This window comes from Diadema antillarum, unplaced genomic scaffold (genome assembly GCF_040938485.1).
Source record: "Diadema antillarum isolate AM-2024a unplaced genomic scaffold, OU_Dant_1.0 seq00001189_RagTag, whole genome shotgun sequence".
Taxonomy (NCBI): domain Eukaryota; kingdom Metazoa; phylum Echinodermata; class Echinoidea; order Diadematoida; family Diadematidae; genus Diadema; species Diadema antillarum.
Genome location: NW_027271987.1, coordinates 423,718 through 450,664, shown reverse-complemented (window position 1 = coordinate 450,664; position 26,947 = coordinate 423,718). Strand labels below are relative to the sequence as shown.

The window sequence follows — 26,947 nt, the reverse complement described above, 5'->3', positions numbered from 1 at the left end:
GTTGTTTTTTACAAGATGCTATTAGTAAGCAAGTAACATTAACAAAAGAAAATCGAAATACTGTATTTCTAAACAATGAGTAGCAAAAATAATAGATAATTTATGTCAAAGTAGTCAATATCATTTGCCACTTAGGATGATAAACTGGCATTGAAAAGTTGCCCAAATCAAGTTTGTTCAACCACACAGTATTGGCAGAATAATGACTTCACAAATCTCACATCTATGAGATAACAGAGGCTTGTTGGTCTAGTGGCATGATTCTCGCTTTGGGTGCGAGAGGCCCCGGGTTCGATTCCCGGACAAGCCCCTTACGAGTTTTTTGGGTTTTTTTTCTTCTTTCCTTCTTAAAATTTTCTTCTTATCACGTTTATTCCTTTAGGAAGAGAATCATCTTTGTTTCCTTTCTTCCCTCCCTCTCCCCCTCCTTCTCTCCCTCTCTCTCTCTCTCTCTCTCTCTCTCTCTTTTAATCTTTTCAGCGTATTGGTGAGTAAGGAACCAAAATCGTCTTTTGTTTACAGGATAAGTTCCTCTTCTCTGGGTCCGCCTGACAGAGAAAAGAACAAGGCCAAAGTCAAACATCAGTAGATATCCTTCCATTTCTTTTCATACTTCATTCTTCTGGTTCTACTACTATGTTTGCACTTTCAGTTGAATCGTCAAAGTTACCAGGGCTGAGCACTACGCCAGAGCGTGCGTGCTCTTGACATGGCATTTTATATCTGCCATTAATCGGAACGGTTGAGATGATGTATTTCGCCATTCTCTACACGAGGGTTGTATGTTGCAATGCTGTTGCAATGAGGACACACGGGATGATGAGGGTATTGTGTCAAATTTTGGTTATGATGGTTGAACAAATTCAACATTTCCATGATGCTGAATTGTAATCTCAGTTACTGAAGATTGAATTTTCTTTCAGCTTACTCATTTTTAACCGTATATGTTTACTCAATTTCCTCTTTTCCTTTCATCTTTCTTTTTCTCCTTCTTCATCTGTCACTTCTCCTACCCCTCGTTTATTCCATCGTTATCGTTATCATTATTATTATTATTATCATTATCATTATTACTTTCAACTGTTCTGATTTCCTCTTCAAAAGTGACAATGAACGCAACTACCACAGCAACTATACGTCAAAATACTCACAATATCCAGGTTGTCGCCAAATACATTGGTTCCAGGGAGGTGGATGTTTCTCTTACCACCCCTGGTTTCACCTATAACGGAAAAATCTTAATTTACATTATGGTGTGATGATTGAAAACTGCCCTATCTTTACTGAAATGAGTCCCTGTAGTGTCAAGTGTATGTGTGTGCGTGTGTATGTAGTGTGTTATATGCGTATATGGTGTGAGTGAAATAGTGGCACTAGTGGCAGTGACATCCTGCCGACCTAGTCATGAGCCTTGTCTGCATACTCGTTTACGGTTGGCAACAATGAACTGGCATTTTAAAGTTGCAAGTTTGTTCAATCACAAAGTATTGGCAGAACAATGATCTCACAAATCTCGCATCACTGTGTACCAGAGGCTTGTTGGTCTAGTGGCATGATTCTCGCTTTGGGTGCGAGAGGCCCCGGGTTCGATTCCCGGACAAGCCCCTTCCAAACTTTTGTTTCTTTGTTTTTTAAATCGTTCTTCTAAACTTCATGTTTATTCCTCAAAAGAAATAATAATCTTTGTTTCCGTTCTTTTCTCTCTCTCTCTCTCTCTCTCTCTCCCTCTTTCTCTCTTGATCTTTTCAGAGCTCTGGTGAGCAAGGAACCAAACTACAGTAGGCTCTACATCTTTTATATACAGGATAAGTTCGACTTCTCTGGGTTGACTTGACAGAGAGAAAAAACAATAAGAGCCTTTAGCCTATATTATATAGAAAATTGTGTATACTAAGGCAAACATCAATTAACTTCCTTTCATTTATTTTGATACTTCATTTTTTAATTCTGCTTCAGTTTGGGGTTTTTTTCCCCACTTCAAGATGACGAGGCGTTCTCTCTTCACGAGGTAATAAGTAGCGCAAGCGAACGTTGCACCACTGTAAAGTTGACGTGGCATCTGTCATTAATCGGAACGGTTGAGGTGATGTATTTCGTCATTCTCTACACGAGGGGATGTACATTAATGTTGCAATACTGTTGCAGTGAGAGGATATACGGGATGATACGGGTATTATGTCAAATCAGGAAGGTAGAATTTCCACCTCCCTGGTCAAATTTACTATGAATATCAGACTTGTTGTGATGGTTGAACAAATTCGACATTTTCGTGATGTTGAATGGTAATCTCAGATACTGAAGATTAAAGTTTCTTTCAGCTTACTCATTCAGTGTTTTATTGTACCTCATGTTTAATTGATTTCAATTTTTCTTTTTAATTCTTGGATCTTTCTGTTTTTCTCCATCTGTCACTTTCCCTTCCTCTCGTTTACCATTGTTATAATAACTGTAAACAGTCTTACCCTCAATTATTCTACACCTGTATTTTAATTTTCTCTTGAAAGTGACAAACGCAACTGCTACGTCACAGTAATAACGTTAATACTCACAATATCCTTATAGCTGGGTGTTGCGAGTTTTATTGGTTTCAGAAGGAAGGTGGAAGTCTCTCTTCCCACCCCTGGTTTCAGCTATCACAATGATATCGTAATTTGCATATGTTGTAATGATTGAAGACTGCCCCAGATTTGAAACGAGACCCTGTAATCTGCTTATTGGTGTGTTTGTTTGTGCGTGTGTCTGTCTGTCTGTGTGCGTGCGTGTGTGTGTGTGTGTGTGTGGTTCTGTGTGTGCGTGTGTATGTAGTGTGTTATGTGCGTGTGAGTGATATAGTTTTCGACGTGGCAGTGACATCCTGCCGACCTAGTCAGGAGCCTTGTCTGCATACTCGTTTACGGTTGCCATGGAAATAGATAAAAGTTGCAAGTCTGCACATTCTCTGCCTTTCAGGAGTGAATTTTACTTTAACTTGCGTTTGAGGAAGTATAGGAGGCTTGTTGGTCTAGTGGCATGATTCTCGCTTAGGGTGCGAGAGGTCCCGGGTTCGACTCCCGGACAAGCCCCATATTTTTTTTCCGCCTATATCAACAAAAGTTATAATCAGAAATTTTCCTCCTCCAAAGATCATGTAATTAGAATGTAATACTCCTAGATTTTGGGAAATCTATACGTTTCGGCATACATTTTTTGCAAACCTCAATGACTATTAAACAGTGACGACGAAAAGAACAATTTAAACATCAACAAAAAGTGAAGAAGACCAGTAAAAAACCGTGATATGTTTTGTGTTCAGTGCAAACGTATATGATATTCCTACATCTTGTTTACAATATAACATATACCTAACTATAAAAAAAGGTGCTAAAACAAAACAAAGTAAAGTGAAAATTGATTAGAAAATGGCTTGTTGTTTATTACAAGAACACTATCATTGAGATATGTTATTCCAATTTCTCCGTTTTTTAATCATTACTGTTGGAAAACGTTCAAGCCGTATACAAATTAACTGCAATATTATCTGCCTTATAGTCCTATAAAAGTATGCAAATTAAGCGTTATCTGTTTAAATAGCGTGTTAAAGGAAACCAAAACCCAAAGAGAAATGCGGATTGAGTGAAAGCAGCAATTATTGATGCAAAAATTAGGAATTTTTAAAGTTTTGGTGTTGGAACCGCTGGATGAGAAGATTACAAGAGGTTATGACGTCATGTGTGGACAAGGATAAAGGAAATATAAAGGGAATTCCACAAAAATTCATTTTTTTCGCAAAATGAAAGAGCACTTGACTTACCACTTTCAGAAAGCATGGTGAATGATTGCTGCGCATATTATGTCAGTTTGAAGTTGATGGAATGTGTAATTTTCATACAGAAAAATAAATTCCCCAAGGAAGGGCAATATAAATTAGTTTTCTATACATACGGGCTAATAATATTTGCTTTCTATACATACGGGCTAATAATATTTGCTTTCTATACAGTCTTTAAAAAGGCTTTGGAAATGTTTCTTTTCTTTCCCTTTCCTTTCTTTTCGGGCGAGGGGGGCTGTCATCCAAACAAGATCTGCTGGTCAGGGGTGTGCAGATAAATGATGAAAAATTATATGAATATGAAAATATTTTTCGACGAATGACAATTAGGAAATTGTTGGCCCCTATATATCATATGAGAATCATTCTCTACGAAATTTTTATCATTAGTCTACATTATCAAAACAAGCGGATGACCCAGAATATGAATGGTACATTGAAATTCCAATTAGATACTTTACGGTCAAAAGAGCCGGGTAAAGAGAGAGAGAGAGAAAAAAGAAGGAAGAAAAAAGGGTTTTATTAGCAACCCCCCCCCCCCAATTTAGTGAGGCCTCTATATACTATATACTCTCAATAGTTAGCTCGAACTTTGAGGGAGTGTATACAGATTGCAAAATAAAGGACATTTTTTCCATTTTATTTTGTGTATATAGGCAGAAATGATGTTTCTTTTTGATGTATGATAATGAGGTTTTATTCACTCAATACTATCCAGCGGTTTGCTTACTAAATGGCCGCCGTTGCCTCCTTTGCTTATTACGCCAGTTTTGCTTGTGAAATCACTGGAGCATTGCAGTTAAGGAAGTACTATTTTGTATAGGCCCTTTAGAAATACTTCTTATAGCGCACTGCGTGCACCTCTGTCACTGTCTGTAATCTGTGGTTGCTAGTCTACACTTTCTCCGCCTGTCAAGGGCCATCTTCAGTTTACCTTGCCCTTCTTTTGATATGTGAGGCTTGTTGGTCTAGTGGTATGATTCTCGCTTAGGGTGCGAGAGGTCCCGGGTTCGACTCCCGGACAAGCCCTTCTTTTTTTTATTGTCTCTCATTATCATTGTTATTAGTAATAATCATACTGTGGTTGTTTACATCTTGCAATTAGAATGTGATAGGCTCTATATGGAACTCCTATAGAATTGCATTAAACCCAGCTGTGATATTTGAAGTATTATGGATTCCACCGTTTTTATAACATATCAGAATTCTTTCCAAACTTTCATGACAAAGATTTTTCCTAATTTCCGAGGGAGCAACGCTAAGTAAAACGTAAAATAAGTATCGTCTGATCAGAACAATTTATCAAATACTTCATTAATAAGTCCTCAAGAAAATATCCTTTGACATCGGTATATCGTTGACCCTTGAAACTTCTCCCCTCCCCATTCTAAAAAAAAAAAAAAAAACAACAACAACAACAACGAAAAAAAGAAATTATGCTCCGCGGCCCCTGAAGTGATGTAAACTAAAGGACTCCGGTGTGCCGGATATTGGCGAAGCGAAATGTAGCAAAGTTAAATGGTTTATATATATATATATATATATATATATATATATATATATATATACATATATATATATGTATATATATATATATATATATATATATATATATATATATATACATATATATATATATATATATATATATATATATACATACATATATATATATATATATATATATATAATATATATTTATAATTCCAATGTTAATGTATAACGAGGAAAACACTCGGAGAGCGCAGACCTCCGCCAAGAAGCTAATTTCCACCCACATTGTGAGTTTCACACCCGTTATAACAGTGTAGTCCTGTACATCATCATTGGCATCGTTAGATCCATTGACCATAAAAACATACCCTCACGAGTTACGACCATGTGTAAGAGTTCTGTGGTTACGACTACCGACACGCCCTCCCTATACCTCCACTAACGTATACTCTCGGGCCAACAACGGCGCAATGGCTCTGAAGCACGCAGAAGCAAGCACGCCATCTAGCGTTCATGATTGGACCCTGCCAATTATAAGATTATCATTTAAAAACTATAATAATTATATGTATAAAGAAAAGAATGAAAATAAACAAATCCTTGATCCAAACGATGATCTGGACTACTACCAAATTTCGATCTTCTGTTCCTTGTATCATAATCAAGTTGTTGTTTTTTCTTATAAAAATTTCATCCTTATTTGTTAACTTCTTCTTTTTTAAGGGGGGGGGGGAGTTAGTACCCTATTTATTTGCAAGCAGTCAAACAAACAGACAAACCAAAACCAGCATTAACATAACCTCCTTGGCAAAGGTAAAGATATTTACAATGCATTGTACACAAGATTTAGAACTTCATCAGCCTCCTGGGTTTAGTATAGTCTAATGAATTTCTGCAACGTGGTATAAATATAACCCACCCTTCTAAATCATGCACTTATCATAGTTACAGTAATAGTTTACGTGCTACTCCAACATCATGCATCGTCTTTTTTATCATGTAGGTTTGATGGAAATCTTTCTCATGAAAGTAAGGTTTTGACATACAACACTGCTGTATTGCTTTATTCATAAGATTGTACAAACTTCATGTGTGCACCTTCTCTTTATATCCACGCAAGCTTACATCTATCCAGTATGATAAGACAGTGCCATGCGCAAATGAATGCCAACATCTAATTTCTATCAACCTAACTGTTTGAGAGCCCACGGACAATCTGTATATTATCCAGTCTCGGTTGCTTTGCTGATGCTGACTGGCATCCTTCACCGATATTTGCACAGTGAAAAGAGTGTGAAAGGTTTCACCTTTTAAAAATCAGATATCACCCCTCTCCCCAGGGAAAACGTTTATAACATAAAATTTTTGGAAGCGCAACTTGATAATTAGGCCTATATATACTTGAATCAATGCCGAATGTATACGTGCAATGATAAGTGTATTATGATGGGTCTAGTAGAGTGCCCGTAGTTATCAGTGATCTTGATTTAGGCCCCAGGCTGGGCTGGCACTTCAAACAACTCTAAAGACAAATGTCCCCCCCCCCCCCCCCCGAAAAAAAATAAAATAAAACTATATACACGATATCTCCTCCACTTTCTTTATCACAAACAAAGAGCATATGATGGCACGTCACTCATCAATATTGAAGAAAATTCATTTCTGCAGCTGCAAGTAATAATATTTTATTGCCCAAGAGGGCAGCATTTCATGACAATGGCGTACTAGTGGTTATCGCACTAATCTCTGAAAAAAAAAAAGTTGCTGTTATTGTTGTTGCTTTTCATCATTCTCTGGAAAATGATAATAGGCTGATAAAAGATAAATAGGCCTAGTCGTAAAGTAACAATATATCCTTGTATATCTATATAATATTATAATTATATTATATTTGGGGGGGGGGGGGGTTTTCTGCACGAGACAATAATATGTACTGTTTTCATTTTCCATTGTTGTTTTAGCGTCCGCGTCGCAGATCCAAAGCTTCTACTGAACGCGGCTGCTCTGCATTCGAATCAAGCGTCGTCACAGCCACAACTTAATAGTCATATCCATAAAAAAGAATATTCAATGTTCTGTTTTTACCTTCCAATTCTGTTTAGGGCCTATTACTTTCAGTTATGGAAGTAAATCTTTGACCCTGAGTGTATAATGCTTTATACCAAGTAAATTGTAGTTGAATGAAATCAGAGAATTCTGATGACTTATCACGTGTATAGAAGACACCATTACAAATGTTAAAAAATGCACTGATCAGTTTGAGTCACGGCGTCCACTCTAGGCCTACCTCACTCTTATTATAAGCCAATCTCTCTCTCTCTCTCTCTCTCTCTCTCTCTATGAAATAAATACCAGTATAAGAAATTGCTATTCAGTTCAATTTAATTGTGCTCTGTTTCCAGTCAACAGAAGGAAATTCAAATAAAAGATAGGGCTTAAATCAGAATATCAACACTTTGAAAGAAATACAAATCATAAAGTTTTAAAATACAGTGACTGTTTCGCGCAAGGAACACATTTCTACGTAATCATCACTGAACAGAATCAAACAAGACGGTTACACGAATCATAATGCCGATACACAAGCATAGTTGATTATGATTACACAAAGCAACGGTTACCTAATTTGGAGGACTAAACTCTGAATGAACAATTCATAACATTTTGAAGCATGAAGCATTTTTTTTTTCTTATGCCAGGGAAACGGTTCTTTGACTGTGTAGGATAACGCACATATATATCGCTTGTAACTAAAAACTGCACTTACAGTATAATAATCATTATCACCTAATTAAAGACGGTAGGCTTTTTATGTTCAATGGCGGCACCTGACGTTTAGTTCCATAGAGATACTAAGTTACCAGTAGCATGCATCTCTACGTTTAGTCGTGGAGAGATATAACACCTGTGTTTTGACACGGAAAGGAATAGGCCTATTTCGAATATAATCAGATTATCAATGACAACATGTGTGGCGGCAAACAATGTGGGAAAATTAGTTTAATAAATAGGCCTTATAATCCTGCAAAGGTGTCCTTGCTCGTTCTCCAATCAGGTTTGTGGCAAGTGACTTTGGCAGCGGATCCAGCATGTCCGGGGGTGGGGGGGTGGGAGGGCGGGCGCCCCCTATTTTTTTTTTTTTTTTTTTTTTTTTGGTTGTAAGTAATAAGAAAAAAATGAAGGGGGCGCGGGCTATCCCCTTTAATTACTGAAGAAACCATCTTTGTCAGCGGATTGTAGGCCTAGTGAGAGCAGAAAATTGCCTTTTTTTTCTTTTTTTTTTTGTTGTTGCTTGTCAGCGCCGATGAAACCGGAAGTGGCACGAGAAATTTTTTTGGCGCCCCCTCTTTTCGGAATTCCTGGATCCGCCCCTTATGTTTGAGACAATTATCGCTAAAATTCTCTAAACCCATGCAGGTTTAGTCACAATCTTGGAAGATTATTTTGTTTGTTTTAAAGAATGTTTTATTCTTCATCAATGGAAACATATACAAATAAATTTATACAAAATTCTCCGGACCAATTTTATAATCCTTTACATCAGTGAATACAAAACTAATACCAAAACTTTACACCAGTTTAACATGTTTTGATACACTCTGGTACATTTTTTTCACAATCCATACACAATCCATATATAAACATCTCTTCTTTTCTAGTTTTACATTACTAATTCCTCAATCTCTTAACAGTTTTATTCTTTCATTACATAATAAATTCTATTAACTAAATCACTTACCCAAAAAATAATTTCTTTTCAGCTTTCATTCAAACCAAACTAAAATATCAATATCCATTGATTGAAGTTTATTGTTAAAAAACAAAACAAAACAACCCCCCTCGCAACCCCCCCCCACCACTCTATACCCCCGTCCATTCTCCCTCTTACTACCCCACCCCATCCCCCCTCCCCCTTCAAAAAACCCCATCACAACAAAACCTTAAAGGCAAACTGAAACCTGTGTGTCCTGACTTACCTAATAAAACTTAATACGAGTGCGTGGAAAAGGCATTTCCTGGTGGATGTGCAGCAGACCCTACTCTATTAAAAAAAAAACGCAAAACAAATTCTCAATTCTTTTTCCAGTTTTCCCACTTTTGTAAATGTATTGACAACGTATTACGTATAACTGCTAATTTTTCTTCTTCTAACCTATCCTGCTCTATAGACATTTTAATGAAATATTCCGTTGGGGTGTCTTATTTTTCCTTCCTAAAAAAAGCAATTTCTTCACCAAAATTATAACATGGTTAACTAACTGAGCTTTTCCTTTATCTGGTAGCTCTATACCAAAAAAGATCTCTTCCCAACTCGACTGTTGCAAATCAATATATTCCAAAAAAAAAAAAAAAACTACATTTTCCCCAAACTTTCCTCGCAAAATCAAATGTATAAAAAATATGTTTATACGTCTCTTCCTCTTTATGACAAAAAGAACATAAATTATCATTTACGAACTTAAACTGAAATAATTGATGATTTGTGTACACTATTCCATGCAATAATCTATATTGAAAATCCCTCAAAGCAGAACTCAAAGTGCTACTTCTTATCCTACTAAAAATACATTTATCTCTATTAGAAAAATCACAAAAATATAAATTTCTCATTTTTTCTATCACCAAAGAATCATCACTTACTTTCTTCACTAATTCAACATAAATGTCTTTAGAGGTAATCTTTTCCAGAGGAATTTCCTTCCCATTTCTTATAAAAATCATTTCATCTACATTTGTATTCTTCTCTACCTCTGTGTTCTCTGTATTCCTTTTCCAACCAACTGGAAGCGCTTCATATATCTTTTGAATACTTTTGAAAATTCCGGTATAGGCAAATTCAAAAGATAAATAAAATAGTTACAACAAAATATAAATTTATCTCCAATATGTTTAGTAACAAACTGAAAATATTGTTTCCATTTCATTTCTTGTTTACCATAAAATAACCTTTTAACCCACATTACTCTTTGAGCGTCTATCAATGATGGAAAATGCATAAATTTTACTCCCCCGTGTTCATAATCTAATACCAACACAGTTTTTTTTTTAATTTTTGGTTTCCCTTGCCAAATAAATTCCCAAACAACCAATTCCAATTCTTTATATACCCATTCTGGCAAAGGGGTAAGAGACCCCACATATATCAACTTAGAATAAATAAAAGTCTTCAATAACTGAATTTTACCAACTAATGTCAAATCTCGTTGATTCAACCATATTAATAATTTCTTTATTTTACTAAGTATTTCTTTATAATTCAATTTTTCTTTCACCTCTGGATCCAAAGTGAAATATACCCCTAAAATCTTTAACTCCGTCACTTTTTGTCCAAAAGAAAAATCATAAACACTATCTTTACTACTTCCCAATTCTAACACTTTTATCTTATCTAAAATCTTTATTAAGTTTAAGTCCAGAGACCTGTTGAAAACAATCAAAAATAAATTCAATCCGCTTGATTGACTCAAGATCTTGTACCAAAAGTGTAATATCATCCGCATAAAACACTTGTCTAACTTCATTCCCTCCAAAACATAACCCTAAAATCTCCTTGTCTTTTCTTATCGTGTTAGAAACGAGTTCTAAGCAAATCACTGAAGCGATTACTTTCTTTTTGAAACCAGACTATGATCAGTAGCTGGCGCACCGTCGATTCCGCGACCAGCAGAAGGGCAGGGAAAGGAAGGTAAGAAAGTACCAATACTGCATTGTATGACCACACGTTCGTTACCCTGTCGGCATGCCTAACGTGGTTAGCCTATGCCTAGCCTGAGCTAGCCGAGTGTACCTGCCGTATGCCTATCGCAGTTTCAGGGCGGAGGGCGACGGTTGACCGATACTTCCTTTCACTCCAACCAACAACTCTCCCAACCACCGCACGAACCGCACCATCTAACGAACTTGAAGTACACCCATATTTGCTGTATTTCTAGTTTTAGGTAGTGCTGGTGGTTTTCAAAGACATCATTCCACTTGGCTCTGGTAGGACAAGACAGCAGCGAAAAGTCTTTTGAGTGGAGACAAGACGTTCGAGTCTTGACAGAACTCAGAAGCCGTCAGCAGAAGCAAGACTTGACAAGAGTGAGATCCGCCACTGGTGAACAGGCCAGGCGCTGCGGCGTCGCAACTCACCCAACGTGTGATTGCTGCTGTTCCTTCATCCAAAGCTGATGAGACTGATTGACGGTTAGTACTGGGCGTTTTCGGCATTTTCCGTCATTCTTGTCGTTTCCACGTATTTTACGGGCTTTCTTTAGGCAGTAGGTAAATGTTTGGCATCATTTAGAACAGTGAGTATGATAATTGATATCATCTACCCAAATACGATCCACAACCGCTTTTATTTTAGCAAGTTTCCATGTGAGCATTTGGGCCTCGGACCTTTTAAATTTCTATTATATCAGATTCTAATGACAAAGATAGATCACTTATTATAGATGATTGAAAAATGTACACCCTGATGAAATTGAATTAAGCCAGAAAAACCTCTAAAAGTGAATAGATTAGAACTTAGAAGAACTTTACATGTATAGCGCATGAACAGTATTGTAGGTTTTTACGCAACACTGCCAACAGATTCTAGATCTAACGACAATGTTAGATCCTATGTCCCGGTATACCGGTACCTTTGGTATGGTGCTTTAGATATAGGGGTTGATCGATGAGGATTTTGATCATGGATTTGATGTGAAATGCTACCCTCTTTTAGACTGGAAGTGATAGTGTGGATGGTAAATTTTAAATCCCCCTCATGTGAGTAAATCTTACACAACATCAAATGATGATAATGATGAATATGATGACAAGTCAACCTTCAGAAACAAGGAATTAAAGGGACTGTACAGTACTGGTTGAGGTAGGGATTCATGTTTTGAACATTCCTAAGTAAGATAATGAAAAGCCTCTTATCAAATATGAAAGAACATGTAATTTTAAGAAGGATTCAACGTTTATTTGATGAAAATTGGTTTTCAAATGGCTGAGATATCCAAAAAAGTGTTAATAATAAAAGGCGACATGCCCCAACTTTATTAGCATCTCTTTGTTTCACTTTGTTTTTGGATATCTCAGCCATTTCAAAACCGATTTTCATCAAATAAAATGTTGATACCCCTTAGAACTGCATGCTCTTTGACATATCATAGAGTGGTTTCTGAATATCTCACAAAACGTTAAAAGCTAAATCTTCACCTCGACCAGAACTGTACACACCCTTTAAACCAACGAGCATATGGTGCATTCAAGAGACCTAGAGTAATTTGTAGCAAGTACAAATGGGCTTTTTATGCATGTATTTAATTGAAACATGTATATTATGTCTGCGTGATTTTCCTTTATTGCTGTAAATACCATTATCAAATTTGCCACACTCAGGTAGAGTCTATACGGGTACTCCCATAGGTATGTTATGTGCCCAAGTTACGTATAGGCCTACTCATATACCATGGACTGTTCTGATGCTTATACGTGCATACGGTATGTAAGTGTACACAAAATGTATACAGGTAGGCACATATGGTATTACCGGACAGCGTGGCAATATTGGACATGCACATTTCTGCGTACACTTTGTAATATACTGTAATGACATTCAATACACGCGGGACTTTGTAGATTAGCCTCATGGAGTGTTGTATGGGCCGAAATCACCAAAAAAAATGTGACGCAAAAATTTAAAATGGATGCCAAGAAATTTACATTTTACTACAAATTTAGAAGATCCGTTGATTTATCACAAGATTTTATCATGTGAATTCTTCAAAATATTCATGTTCAACCTTTTACCATACAATACGAAATTTGAGCCTCATTTGCCGATTTTCTCTTTGTCGTCCACTCAGTAAGAATATGTATGGTGAATCATGGGTATGAGTTGTGATTCTGGTGTGAGGACAAGATGTGAAAGACGTTGATTATATTCCATTATGAAAATCGTGTCCAGAATTATAATGCGATTTTACACTGTGCTAGCAGACAAACCTTTTTGTAGAGGGGTATACTGGAAGTCTTTTTTCCAAATATTGAAGTGAACAATTGTCATAATTTTGCTGAATTCATCATTTTAAGGACTTTGTGAGTAATTGGTACTATTTTTTACCAAAATTTCATTCTTTAAGTATGGAATTCATAGCCTTGAAAAAAAAAAGTGTCCGGTGATATGATCCACTCTCCTATGTCTTTTTACAATGTATATCATTTTTCTGATGAAGAGAGGAATACTCAGTCTATGCAGTGCCACACAACCCCTGCAACACATACACTCGCTCATGTGTGCACACAATGCATACAAACTTACACACATGCTTGCTCTAGTTACCTCCGCCAAGGGATCGGAGGAGGTTATGTTTTCGTTTCCGTTGGTTTGTTTGTTTGTTTGTTTGTTTGTTTGTTTGACCGTGTGCAAAATAACTCAAAAAGTAGTTAACGGATTTGGATGAAACGTACAGGAAAGGTTGAGAATGACACAAGTAACAAATGATTGAATTTTGGTAGTGATCCGAGAATTTTGGGGGAATTTATGAAGGATTTTTGATATCTTGACAGGTAGGGTCAATGAACTTGGGAGTTCAAGCTGTGCATTTTTGAGGTTTTCAAACGCGCACTAAAGTGCGTGCTCTAGTTTCTGCTAGGGCGGAGCACGCCGCACAGCTGAGGGTTTATGACGTAACAAAGGCTTCTATATTGGGAAATCAGGCGATTTTTCAGCATAAATACCTATGGGTGGAAATCACTGATCTCTTTGGAAGAGCCCAAAGAGCTTTTCCCCAGTGGTGGAGAGGAGAAAAATCTCTTTGGGAAGAGCAAGATCATCGGTGGAAAGTAGCTGCTTGGCGGAGGTCTGCGCTCTCAGAGTGCTTTTCTAACTAGTATTATTCTTGTTTTTTCATCACACATTAGTGAAGCCATTGAAGGTGCCTACATCCCATGTAGCTATCAGGTTTGTTCCTTTCCATTTTTAATGAACAACTTTGATGTTCCAAGATTCAGTACCATCGCTGCATATCATCAGGATATTGTCATCATGCAAATCAGTAGTGGATAATCAAGCTTGAAGTGAGATAAGAGGGTTCTAGGTCTGGGTGATATGATGATGAAAGATGGATAGTGAGTGTGGGCGGGAACCAGGCAACTGGTGATACAGTATTTCATTTGATTCAGTGAAATCAAGTGTGTAGTAAAGGTATTCAGTAAGGTTTGTGATATGACACTGCTGCTATACAATGTTTTGTCACAAAAACATCTAACAGTATATTAACCAAACAAGATTCATCACTCCTGAACTGCTTGAAGTTTCAAGTAGTCAGTCAAGTGAATGAGATGGTAACCTGTTAACAAGGTTAGCAGACACATTGTAGAAAAGAAGATATCAAAGTAATGAGACATCATGTTTACTTGACTTGCGTACCACTGCCGGAAAGCATTCCATCATCACTCAGTCCAGGGATGTTGCTCTTAAAACAGCTGGTAGTACACGTATGATCAACCTACACTCTTTCCCCTGGCAATGTACACACTTGTACACACTTTGTCAACACAACTGGTTTAAAAACCGGTGTTGTTATAAGTGATTAGCACCAACACTAATGCTATTAAAAGATATTTTGTCATCTTTGAAAAGTGAGAAACAATTACAACCTTACTAGAAGTGTTGTTTGTTTGTTTTTGTTTTTACCACACTGCAATCTATGTAGTACAATGTACCTTACCGAATACAACAATTACAGAATTGAAGGTAACTTCGTCCCTTGTATTCCTTTTTGTTGATTTATATCAAGGGGTATTGTGCCTAAAGCCAAAATGCAAGCAATCCAAACTGGAAGTGAGAAACATACTTACGAGTTGGTTTTAGCTAGTATTTGCAGTTATATGTGGATTACAGCTTCTGACTTTGATGGAAAGAATAATAACTTCTCCCATTTCTGCCCTTCCAATAGCTGGCATTGAGCCTGTGAGTTTTTGGCAGTTTGTTTTGGTTGTGTATACAGAAACTTTTGGCAAGCTCAATTCAATTGAAAGTGAAGAATTGACAGATCGATTTTCTCTATCCTTCAAAACAGAAAGTAGAAAATTGCATGCATTTTGCTATTTCTATTTTCTACAATATGAATATAAGAAAAAAAGTCTAAAAAGTTTTTTTTTTTTTTTACTTATTTCGGTTTTCAGTTTTAATACAAAATTGAATGGATATCTATTATTATTATTATTATTATTTTAAATAAGTGCCTTCTGTGCAGGCAGAAAAATAAAATAATCCAAGCATACAGACTTGAATAATTGTTTTTGCTTTCTACCTCATACCCCTTGCTCACATTGCCGGGGAAAGTCCCACGCCGCAAGACTTTCCCCCTCCAAAGTCATAGTGTGGAAAACCTCCAAAATCATAGCGTGGATACTCATGGGACTTGTCCCCTTGTTCCTGCAAAGCAAGTTTGGTCTGGGGACAAAATTTGGAGGGGCGAGTGACTGCAGGCCATTCAGTTATTGATAGCACACAGCTGGATTCAGCAAATGTGCGCATGCGCAAGGTATTTTTTCGAGTGGTAGGGCTCGCCCCATGCCCCAATCGCCCCCACAGATTGGGGATAGTCAAGATAGCAGTGTGGATGATCAGTTGTAAAAAAGATTAGATGTCCTGTGACCATCCCTACGATACAGAGTCTAATATGAAGGCTGTGACAGACTGTCTGCACCATGATTTTTTTTTTTTTTTTTTCTGTTAAGAACCTTTCTGTCGGTTCCATTGGATCACAACAGAAGTCTAGTTGTGAGACTAGCAGTGTGTAATTTGAGAGTCAGATAAGTGTGTGAGAGATAAGGGTGTGAGAGATAAGGGCTAGTCTGGTCTAGGCCAGGATCAAGTGGAAGGATCACAATGTTTACATGACCTCAGCTTCTGGTCAGGCAGCTTGTCCTCTTGCACAAGTGGAGTCTGATCTCTTGATCTTGTAATGAATTATCATGTCAAATTATGTAATACATGATAGGTCTCATCATGATGCTGTGAAATGCTCATACCTATATAGCCAGAACTAGATCACAACCTTGTTGAATAGATGGATGTGTTTCAGCATTTGTAGGTTTAGAATTGCAGCAAAGTGGCCTTTTGGTAATCCAGCTGGGACAAAATAAGGTGCTGTTTCTTAGATCACATTCACAATTATGTGATGTTAGAAGACAACCTTTGTGGTACAATGTCATTGAGTATGATACTGACAAATATCGCAGACAAGGAATACTGTGTACTTGGATAATATATCAAGTAGAAAGTACCCCATGCCCTTGTCAAACAATATTGTTTAATGAGTTAGTGTGTTTCCGTGAATGTCTGCTCACACAGATCAATGTTAGCTCGCTACATGTAAACAGACCATTACATAATGTTCAGTCGTCATATAATGTCATGGTTCAACCCAGCTCCAGCGTGGGAAGCAAAGAAATGAGAGCCTGATGTTGCATTATCAATGGCAACTAGTTTAAAGTTTACTCCTCCAAATATCAGGATGCTGTAGGTTATTCATAATTGTACAGGGACCAATAAATATCTTGAGTTTGGCAGAAGAGGTAATACTTCTCTTTCCAGCGTTGGTGGTCCATATGTTCACTAGAAACTCTGAAACAATCAGATCGTTATGTTTGGCACAGGAGAGAATTAAGATTTATACTGTGGAGAAATTACCCTTGCAATGTTCAAAAGGCAGTTTTGATATAAACTTGATTTGCCCAGCAAATGAAATTGCCTTCCACCAGCACTGCCATTTCAACATTCAATATTGCTTGCAAATGTTGCCTCAGGTTTTTGCACTGTGCCAATTAAATGGAGAGAACAAAGCAGGCAAGTATGTACATTGGAGATAATGCTATGGTGTGTTTTCCTTCTCTAGTTTCCTTTCCTATTGTGGACAGCCCTTAGAGAATGTCCACAATAAATACATTCAAATCAGACAGGAATTAATATGGTGAAAGGAGTGTTGAATGATATGAATTATGTAATTATATTTTGGTATATATATATTGTAATCATTGCAAAATATTGTAATGATTATAGATCGTATCAAAGTTGTTGTCTTTATTATGGTAGGTTTTAAAGGCTTATTGTTTGCAGCTGAGAATGTAATGGGGAGGGCAATTACTCTCAAGTTTTGTCTAGTTTGAATAAAACTGAAGAGATTTGATGGTAGGCTAGAACAATATGGGATGGCTGTCTGCATATTCCATCAGTCCAGTGAGTTGCATCATATTGTTAGCATGAAGCACATCACTTGCCAGTCGCTCTGAACAACAGTGTACTTATGATTCATACGCGCAATGACAAGATGGATGTGAGGAAAGGCATGTACGCATCCCCATTCAAGGATGAAATGATTCAAACTAAAAACGTAGAGATGACACATGGACCGTGATATTGGACCAGACACAGTCATGCTGCTCATAAAATTTAGCCTTATTACATCGGTGCCTCAGATGCTGGGAACAGAGTGTGACATAAAGTGGGTGTTATACATGTAGGTGAAAGCTATGCCATCACTCTTGAAATGTTTTGTTATTTTAACTCAGGCAGAATAGCAAAGTACCAATTAAAGAGGAATTAATCAGATTGGTTTCTTGAAATTATCAGAAATATTTATGATGATGAGGAAGGGATCCTGTAAGTTAATATGATGACATACCAGCTGAGCAATAGATTGTGATCCTGCATTTTGTTTTACTTACGTTTGTAGGATATGTTTTACTTACGTCTGTAGGATATATTTTTGGTCGCTCATCAGGATCTTTGCTTTGTGAAGAAATAATTTTTTGGTTTGTGTTGTAGAAAATTGGATGTATGTATCAGGGCTTGACACAATTTTTTTTTCTCTAGTGGCTGATTTGGGCCACTGACATTATGAAATTTCAAGTTTTAGTGGTCCAAAGTAAAAGGAAACAACAATCCATTTGAATCTGAATTGCCCGATCAGGCCACCAAAAGATAACCTTTCAGGAAATTCAATGGCCTGACATAAATATTTGGTGGCCCCAGGCCAACGCTAATGTTGAGCCGTGCATAGTTATACATCTTAGGGAGGAGACCAAAGATTCAGGCATATGGTGTGCTTACATTGTAGTAGAGAAAGAACACTCTTCATATATCAGCTGTGCATCCCTCTGACTTCTCTTATCTCAAATAATGAAGACTACCATTTACTGCTCTGGTAGAGGTACATGGGAGAACAGCATGCTGTACCTCTCTTGGAACGGAGGAATCCTTTTAGTGCATTATCACTAATATGAGCATCAAATGTGCGTAATGAGGAGGAATTATCAGCAGACTAGGCAGAGGACATCTGTATCATAACGCCAGTACTGGTGCATGGAGGAATGTTAGCATAAATTTATTAATATATCAGCCTTGTGCATGTCAGGTTGTGACTTCTAAAGCATCAAGAATGCTTTATATCATCGGATCTAACAATGTCTCATAGATGCAGTTGACTTAGTGGTATGTGTACAACATAATGCCACAAAATCTGTGTCATATATTTTTTTTTCTTCTCAAAATGCAATACTCTAAGGCAGCATCTGTCTCGTAGTAAAGTCAACTCAGTTATAAGACGAAAAAGGAACAGTATCTGAAGAATAAACAGCTCTGACATTTGAATGTCTATATTATATTAAAGGTCAGCTGTTCTCCTGCAGTATTAGGTATGGCAGCTGTGGTCATGTAATTGTCATGTTGCCTGTGATGCATCCTTTTGGTTAGTCATATTCATGCATACAATATGAACTGCAAATATTATTTTCATTTTTTCATCCTCTCTGTTTTAACTGAATACACATCTTATGAGGTTTGAGGAAAAAAGAAGTCAGTAAGAAATGCAAATACAAGAAAACTTCCTTGAGGCAAATGGATATGACGTGAATAAGGAGTGAAGTGCAAAAATGCTTGCTATGTGATTAAGGCAGAAATATAGGAGGCACAAAGGTAAGCTAAGTGTATTTTTTATTGAAATAATCATGAATATCTTACGATATCTCTGAATTCATTCAGAGTTTCACTTTAAAGGGAAGATAAACCCCAAGAACAATGTGGATTGAGTGAAAGCAGCAACATTAGTAGAACACATCAGTGAAAGTTTGAAGAAAATCGGACAATCGATGCAAAAGTTATGAATTTTTAAAGTTTTGGTGTTGGAACCGCTGGATGAGGAGACTACTAGAGGTTATGACGTATGAGTGGACTACAATATCAAGAAAATATAAAGAAAATACTACAAAAATCAATTTTTCATGAAAATTACAAATTCCATCAACTTGATATTGACATATGTTAAGGGTAGCAATTATTCCCCCTGCTTTCTGAAAGCGGTTGGTCCACTGCTCTTTCATAATTCTAGAAAAGTGAATTTTTGTTGAATATCCTTTATATTTTCTTTGTATTGTTGTCCACTCATACGTCATATCCTCTAGTAGTCTCCTCATCCAGCGGTTCCAACATTAAAACTTTAAAAATTCATAACTTTTGCATCGATTGTCCGATTTTTCTCAAACTTTCACTGATGTGTTCTACTAATGTTGCTGCTTTCTCTCAATCCACATTGCTCTTTGGGTTTACCTTCCCTTTAAAGTCAATATGTTGTCACACTTTTTTTTTTTTTTTTTTTTGGGGGGGGGTCTTTGTGAGTCAAGTTGCACAGAGAATGAAATCTGATCAGACCGTGGTGCCATTTAAAGGGGAAGGCTAGTAACTGATCAGTGGGAATCAGTGGAAATGCTGGGAGATGATTGTTCCAATCTTTATGGGATTCATTCAAGAGTACATTATATATCTATTGTTGTGTGAAAATTATTTGCTTCAGAATGGTCTCATATTCAAGTAATTGGCAGTTTAATGTTTCCAGGTTAGCATGCCTGGTCAGTGACGGGGCATTAAGCTGCACATTACTTGAATATGAGACCGTTCTGAAGCAAATAATTTTCACACAACAAGAGATATATAATGTACTCTTAAATGAATCCCACAAGAATTGAAACAATCATCCCCCAGCATTCGCACTGATTCCCACTGATCAGTTACTAGCCTTCCCCTTTAAATGGTTAAGTTTCTTTAGCAATAATATAACATGAGATTGTAAAGGGAAAATTTGGGGATGAAATAGGAAAGAAAGGAAAGAAGTATACATCAATATTCCTGCCAGGGGATGCAGATTAGAACATTTCTATTAAAATCTGACATTGCTTATATGGTCTACAACATGCTAATTTTCAAGTATTTTGGCATTCAAGTTTTGTGACAATATTCTATACTAGTACCCCGGGGAAGAAACTGCAAACATAAATCCATTGATTGTCATGATGACACTAATGACAGCAATGATAGCCATTACATGATAATCACTATTGGTTATGGCTACTGTATAGCAGTTTACAGTTGTATTAAAAATGATTAACAGTTGTTGTGATGAAAGTGGTAGTATTGATTGATTTCTTTTTTATGATTGTAACATGATATTGGTTTTCTTGAAAATGAGTGCTCTTAAAGTAGGATATACTGTAGGTGTTTTCACTGAATAAACTTGTCCTGTGTGCTGCTACATGTGGCACAAAATTGATGAGAAGGGCAAGGGGTAGCTAATGCACAAGTCAACCTATTAACTTGGCTAAGGATACTGTTGATAGCTGTTTTACTGCACCCACAGTACACTGGTCAGCACACGTGTTGATCAACACAGCCATTGCAAGCATTTGTCTCTGCACTTGACATCCAGGACTCCGCCCATCTGTTCCCTCTTCGTTATCATCATCATCTGATGAGTGTCGTCATGGTGAGTGTCGCCGTGGTTCACTGCATCACTGACCAGCAAATACAGTGTCATTGCAATGTCAACTGTAGCACTTCAAGCATCATTAGATCCACAAAGCCTGGGGCTAGCAGTCCGTCTGATTAGCTTACATCTAGGTCTGCATAGTAAAATTGGCAGACCTCAGACAAAGGGAGAATGATCAGTTATAACATATCAATGTGAGAAATGGGTGTTTTAGTAGAGGATTCACTAGTCTCTCTTTGCAAGTGGGCTTTGTTTGAGCTCTGCCTTCCATTTTCATTTTGATTCCATCAATTGAAGCAAAATCTCCCCAAATACTAGTATTTGTTGATTTTCCAGTTCTAGTTCTTGTTATATTTCAGTTATCATGAATAAGATATTCTGTGTCTCTGGTTGTTAAAATTTTATAATATATAATTTTCTTGTCTATCCCTCCCTCTTTTCCTTTAGTGGATGATGACATCTGTTTGTACTTTTTGGGTAGAGACAAGTTAAACAATCACTTTTACCATTTTGATATACACTTCCAAAATTATCAGGCTTTTGAAGCATTAGATTGGATGGGAAAAATCATACCACTGAGCTGCAATGTTTTGTAGTATAAATGCATACACAAATGAAATTGTTTGTTTTGTTTGTTTGTTTGTTGTTGTTTTTTTTTTGATGGTGAATGTGAAGTGTGTATGTTGCATGGAGGTCACAAGAACTCTGTAGAATCAAACCCCCGTGCTTCTTGATTGAGAATCATTGGTACTAGATAGCGGTAACATACCAGTGATTGCACAGAGGCATTTCAATATCCTACCATTCATTTTGGAACCCATAACCTTCGATATACATTCAGGAAGTCAATTGAATAATGCAGCATTGTCCAACAATAGGGCTGTGTAGTTCATTAGAATTTCCTCTGCTTCATGGTAACACAAGGCCACCAAGCCTACCCCAGGTGCAGTATAGTGCGAATAGGGCCTATTCCAGGGAGTAGTCTCTTTGGCGACATTGGTAATTAAACCAAGGAGACTTGATCATAAACCCTCGTACCCAGGATATTGTGCCTGGGAAACATGGCTGGATGACATTTGAGTCAAGTGGGATGGCTAATTATCCTGAAAAGTGGGGGAGACGAGTGATGCTGTGAATATAGACACTCCGCCCCGGTCGTGCGATGCCTGGAGGAAAGATGATGACAGCCTGAATCTACGAAGATTAGCCACAATGGTTCCAAGCTTCTAGATAAAAGATAACTTTTCTAGCTTTTATGCTATTGGCATGTAGTTACACATTATTCATTTTGATGCAATGTGAGAATTGTAATTCAAAATGTGAGAATATCTGTGTGTTAGAAACTTTTATCTTCATGAAGTTTCAGGGCACCCTTCTAGTCTTCAGTTGGGCTCATTTCTAAATCAAAGGTATTTTAGTGGCTGCTTCTCTCTTGTAATGCAGATTAGAGAGACTAAAAAAAAAAATCGGTTCTTATAGCCCATAGACAGGTAGGTGCATTAAGATTTTTTGTTTTGTTTTGGTTTTTTTTACAAAATTTACAGTTACATTCTCTCATATTCTCATTATGGTATATGATTGTATGAAATAGCCATTAAAAGAATTCACCCTGAAACCTGCTCATTTCAGCTGGCAAACCACAAGAGCTATTAACATGACTTGGGGTGTACAGCATATGGGACCTTGTTGCCACTGGTGTCCAGTCAGTTGTCAACACAGCGCCATGTATTGATTGATGCGACATATCAAGCTGTGTACAGTTAATGAGCAATTCAGTTGTTACGGCGAGATGACATTGATGCTTGTCAGTTTTTCTGCTTGTAGGATGACCGTGGCTTTGCTTTCAAAAGGGGAACTTCCACTGGTGGACTTAGCTGGGACAGTGCATTCTGGGATAACCCTGATCTACTCTTTGCTATGTTGTAGTGGCACTAATAGTCCTGTGTATTGATCTGCTGTCATAACATTGGTTTGCTTTTTACTATCTCAGTTGAAAATCAATAGTGTAAATAGTTGGATAGTAGGTGGTAGGCCACTCATAACTCGGCTTGAAAAGGTCAATGTACTGCTGGGTAAAATCAGCTCTTTTGTACTATTTCTTAGTCAGACTAATTGATAAAGCAAATGCGCTATTAGCCTCTTTTTTTCTTAAGTATGGATAAGAAAACTTATCTGAAGATTGTACCGGTAGTTTGAAGGTTTCGTCCATGTTTTGCAAAGAAATGTAACGTTCTGCTGTAAAGTCACATTGTCAAATATTGTTGCAACGACAGTGACCTGTTTTCTAAATCACAGTGTGCAGAATGATGACAACAACTTCAAATTCAAAAACATAAATCACCTTCCCCCCCCCTCCCTTAAATTGGGATTAACATCAGTATTGTAATAGAGCTTGCAATTTCCTACACCTAACATTTGCTCTAAATGGTTATTATCTAATTGTAATATAGGTAGCTATTTTGATGATAATTATCATTTGGGTATGTAACCAAAGAGACATTCTGGGTTATTCTTTATGTGCGAGGGTGTAAAGATACTTTCAAAAATATTGACATTTGTTTCTTACACATATAAGATGACTTGGTCCTCAATTCCAACCTTTTATCTGCAGGCCTAGAGAAAAATACCTCCAAGTATTAACTGGCTTACAAAACAAGGAGGAAGATGTCTCATTTCTCTTGCTCTGTCCTGTTTTTCCAAGGATGAGCATGAGCTGGATGAAAAATCAAGGTTAAGCTGAAAAAACAAAGTTGCCAAGCTGCAGTGGTAAATGTGTGTACAGTGTTGGAAAGCAAATATTTCACAATGCACTCCATGCATGCTTGTGATGTTTGAGTTTGGATGATATTTCACAGCTAAACACATAGAAGGACCGTAAGTCACAAACTTGACACCTTGTGTACACTGTGCTGTTACTGACTTGACAGGGCGGTGAGTTGGCTCAGTCGGTAGCGCGTCTGCCTCACGATCACGCGGCCCGGGTTCGAACCCGAGTCTGGACTGAGCAATGTTGTGTGTAAACATACCGTCCCCTCTAGCAAGAGGCAAAACACTCTGTCCCTCGGATAGGACATAAAATGGAGGTCCCGTGTATGAGAGAGTCACAGCTCATGCACGTAAAAGATCCCGCTTCATTCATTCATCGCAAAGAGCAGGGTGTCTAACCCGGTGAAGTGGTCCCACCCCACATCCAACTGGACCCCATGGAAGACCAGCTTAGTGTAGCTGAATATGGGCTATCCAGCCATCTTCACAGATGGAAAATGAACAACAACAACAACAACTCATGGGGAGAGGGGGGGGGGGGGGGGGGGGAGGTGGAATCCAGAGATATTTTTTGACTCTCAACAAAATAGTCTTGTGCCTCTTGTAAAGAAAGTACTTGAAAAATAATTTGTCAGTTGTAAGTCATCAGTGCAATGGTATATTATGTGTAAGTCATTCACACTAGCAATGTAGGCATAGAAGAGTTCAGCATTAATAACCCTATTATAAGACATTATATGATATTACCTATTATTATTACTGCAGATTGAGGGGGGGGGGGTGATGAGAGTAACTGACATTATATCTCAGTGCTCGGTATTAGGTATCTCCACTGTTTACAGGATTTTGAAAGTTCTCAAAGTATATTTGTCTGTTTGTTTGCAGAAGTTCTGCAAAATCAGTTGTGCATAAAGTGGTTATATATCACTGTCTAGTGATGTTTTGTTTCAGAATAGAATTTCTGAGGAATAAAGGAATACAAACTAGCGTAAATCAGGCGTTATCTTCTACCTCAATGTGAGCAAAACAGGAAGTGATGTGAAGTGGGCAAGGGCACAAGGGACTGACCGAGCATTGAGTCTGATCAATCATTCTGTGAGGATATTGTGTATCTGCAGCGACTTCGGCGACCAGGGAAGACAAATGATGAAAGAGCAGGACTGAAGAGCTGTTGCCATGGCAATCTGTACGGGATGGAGCAAATGAGATGCCTCCATGCAGAGATTAGGGAAGTGAGGTTCAGTTCCCCAGTGAGCAAGTGATGAGAATGAGAGGGCGAAAGAAGGGTACTCTTTACTTCTTACTGAGTATACAGTGTACCATGCAACTTTTTCATAAACATTGCCTAGGGGTGCTCCCCTTTCTGGTTCAGAAGGGAGTGAATAAAATTCACCCATGTTTTGACCATGTGTAGATTGTGCATGGTAGTGGGTCTTCTCCCTTCAACGTAATTATAATAATTGATTCTCCAGGCTGTAGAGTGCACATCCTTTTTACGTGTGGAGAGCCCACTTGCTGTACATTTAACATGCACATACAAACACAATTAGTGGCAGATATAGTTGGCAGTCTTCTGGACGGCTCTTCCGCCCAGCCTGGCAGGGTTCAGATGATGGTGTGGAGGATGGATGGAGGAGATTGAGACCACAGTGGATGGATGTGGGGAGAGAATCATCTAACCATGCTAGATGTAGAATGCAGACGAGCCATGATGATTTAATTATCACATGTTGATGAGGCAAGGCACTCTGAGCTACCAGCTCAAATGATTTCCCATCACAAGAAAATGCTCTACGTGTAGGTGTAGAGAAGGTTTACACCCTACAGAGTCTGATAACGTTTTAGATTTTATGTCGTTGTATCGGTACTTCCCTCTGATTGATAAATTTATATCCTCTCTTTTTAAGGGTCCCTGCAATTCAATCAGATATGCCTTTTAAAAGTTCATATAACCTGAAGTGTCTTGTAATTCACTCTTATTATTTTTCAGGAGATTTCTAATTTGAGCAAATAATGGAAACCAGTTTTCCAGGATTTTATGCTTACTAAGACCCCACCCCTGAAGATAAACTGTAGATTTAGGGTGTGGCTGGAGATGTATTATGATGTCGCTGCTTGAGGACATCCCAGTTCTAAGCCATGCAGCTGTTTAATCAGTCCTAAAAATGGCATCACAATTGACATTCACAGATGTCGCAATATCGATAATGGTATGGGGTGATTAATTGCATATGTTTTCATATCAATATTAAAAACTCTTCATTTCTTTCTGTAGTTTGGTTAAATTAGAATTTTCAAATGTTTTAAAGGACCTCCTTTGTGGGAAAGTTAGGAGCAGATAATTTGTTGGTGAGACTCATATAAAAAAACAACAACACTCATTTTGTGAGTTTTGTGGCAAGTCTTGCCAGTCTTGTGATGCATGTGATGTCTTCCAAAGAAAATCTCCAAATCTAAATGACTGGTTGAAAGTATGAGGTCATTTCATCTCCAGTTGATAGATTCACACTTGTAATGGGGTGGAATCAATGGCATCATAGACCTTGTTGACCTCTCAAATGCAGAGCAAAAATGCATTGTTGATTGCCAAGGGACAGCCGCATGTATACCCAGGTCACTTGTGGGAAATTTTTGGCAGAGACCGGACGAGCCACAGCAGTATTCCTACGGACACTGCAGATGCCCAGCCAAGCACCGGCTGGCCGCCGGATGATGGCTGGTGGGCGATGGGCTGTCCAGTTATCATTGGGTTTATATCATTCGGTCACTGTCTAGATGCCACACGGAAAAGATCCCCTGACTTTGCCAAATTTTGACCTAACATTGACCGGTGACCAATGGGAAATCAACAGGGCATCGCTAGGGCAGTACCTTACCTTTACAGCCCACTCAAATTCTCAAAAAAAATCGTTGGGCGATGCTTAAACTACATTGGCATCCGGGCAGGCTGCTAATTGGACAGTCACTGCTCTGAGTTCTGACTGTAGCATGATCAGATCTCTGCTGTACCCTTTAGTGTGCTTCTGAAATGTTTATACACGAGCATTGCAGTGACCAGAGCAACTCGTAGCTCAGA

At 37.8% G+C, this 26,947-nt stretch overlaps 1 protein-coding gene and 4 non-coding genes across 5 annotated transcripts in view; all 5 read left to right on the top strand.

Moving 5' to 3' along the window:
* Positions 1 to 238: 238 nt before the first annotated feature.
* Trnap-ugg (transfer RNA proline (anticodon UGG)) lies at positions 239 to 310 on the top strand. The gene has a single exon. It is a non-coding gene; the product is annotated as a tRNA-Pro (tRNA).
* Positions 311 to 1,533: 1,223 nt separating this feature from the next.
* Positions 1,534 to 1,605, top strand: Trnap-ugg (transfer RNA proline (anticodon UGG)). The gene has a single exon. It is a non-coding gene; the product is annotated as a tRNA-Pro (tRNA).
* Positions 1,606 to 2,990: 1,385 nt separating this feature from the next.
* On the top strand, positions 2,991 to 3,062 carry Trnap-agg (transfer RNA proline (anticodon AGG)). Its single transcript has one exon. It is a non-coding gene; the product is annotated as a tRNA-Pro (tRNA).
* A 1,703-nt stretch (positions 3,063 to 4,765) lies between these two features.
* Positions 4,766 to 4,837, top strand: Trnap-agg (transfer RNA proline (anticodon AGG)). Its single transcript has one exon. It is a non-coding gene; the product is annotated as a tRNA-Pro (tRNA).
* Positions 4,838 to 11,131: 6,294 nt separating this feature from the next.
* Positions 11,132 to 26,947, top strand: part of LOC139744549 (contactin-2-like) — a 123,287-nt gene continuing 107,471 nt past the window's right edge. Inside the window, exon 1 of the mRNA XM_071654984.1 lies at positions 11,132 to 11,488. The gene's annotated coding sequence lies outside the window, so the exon portion shown is untranslated. The remainder of the gene's footprint in view (positions 11,489 to 26,947) is intronic.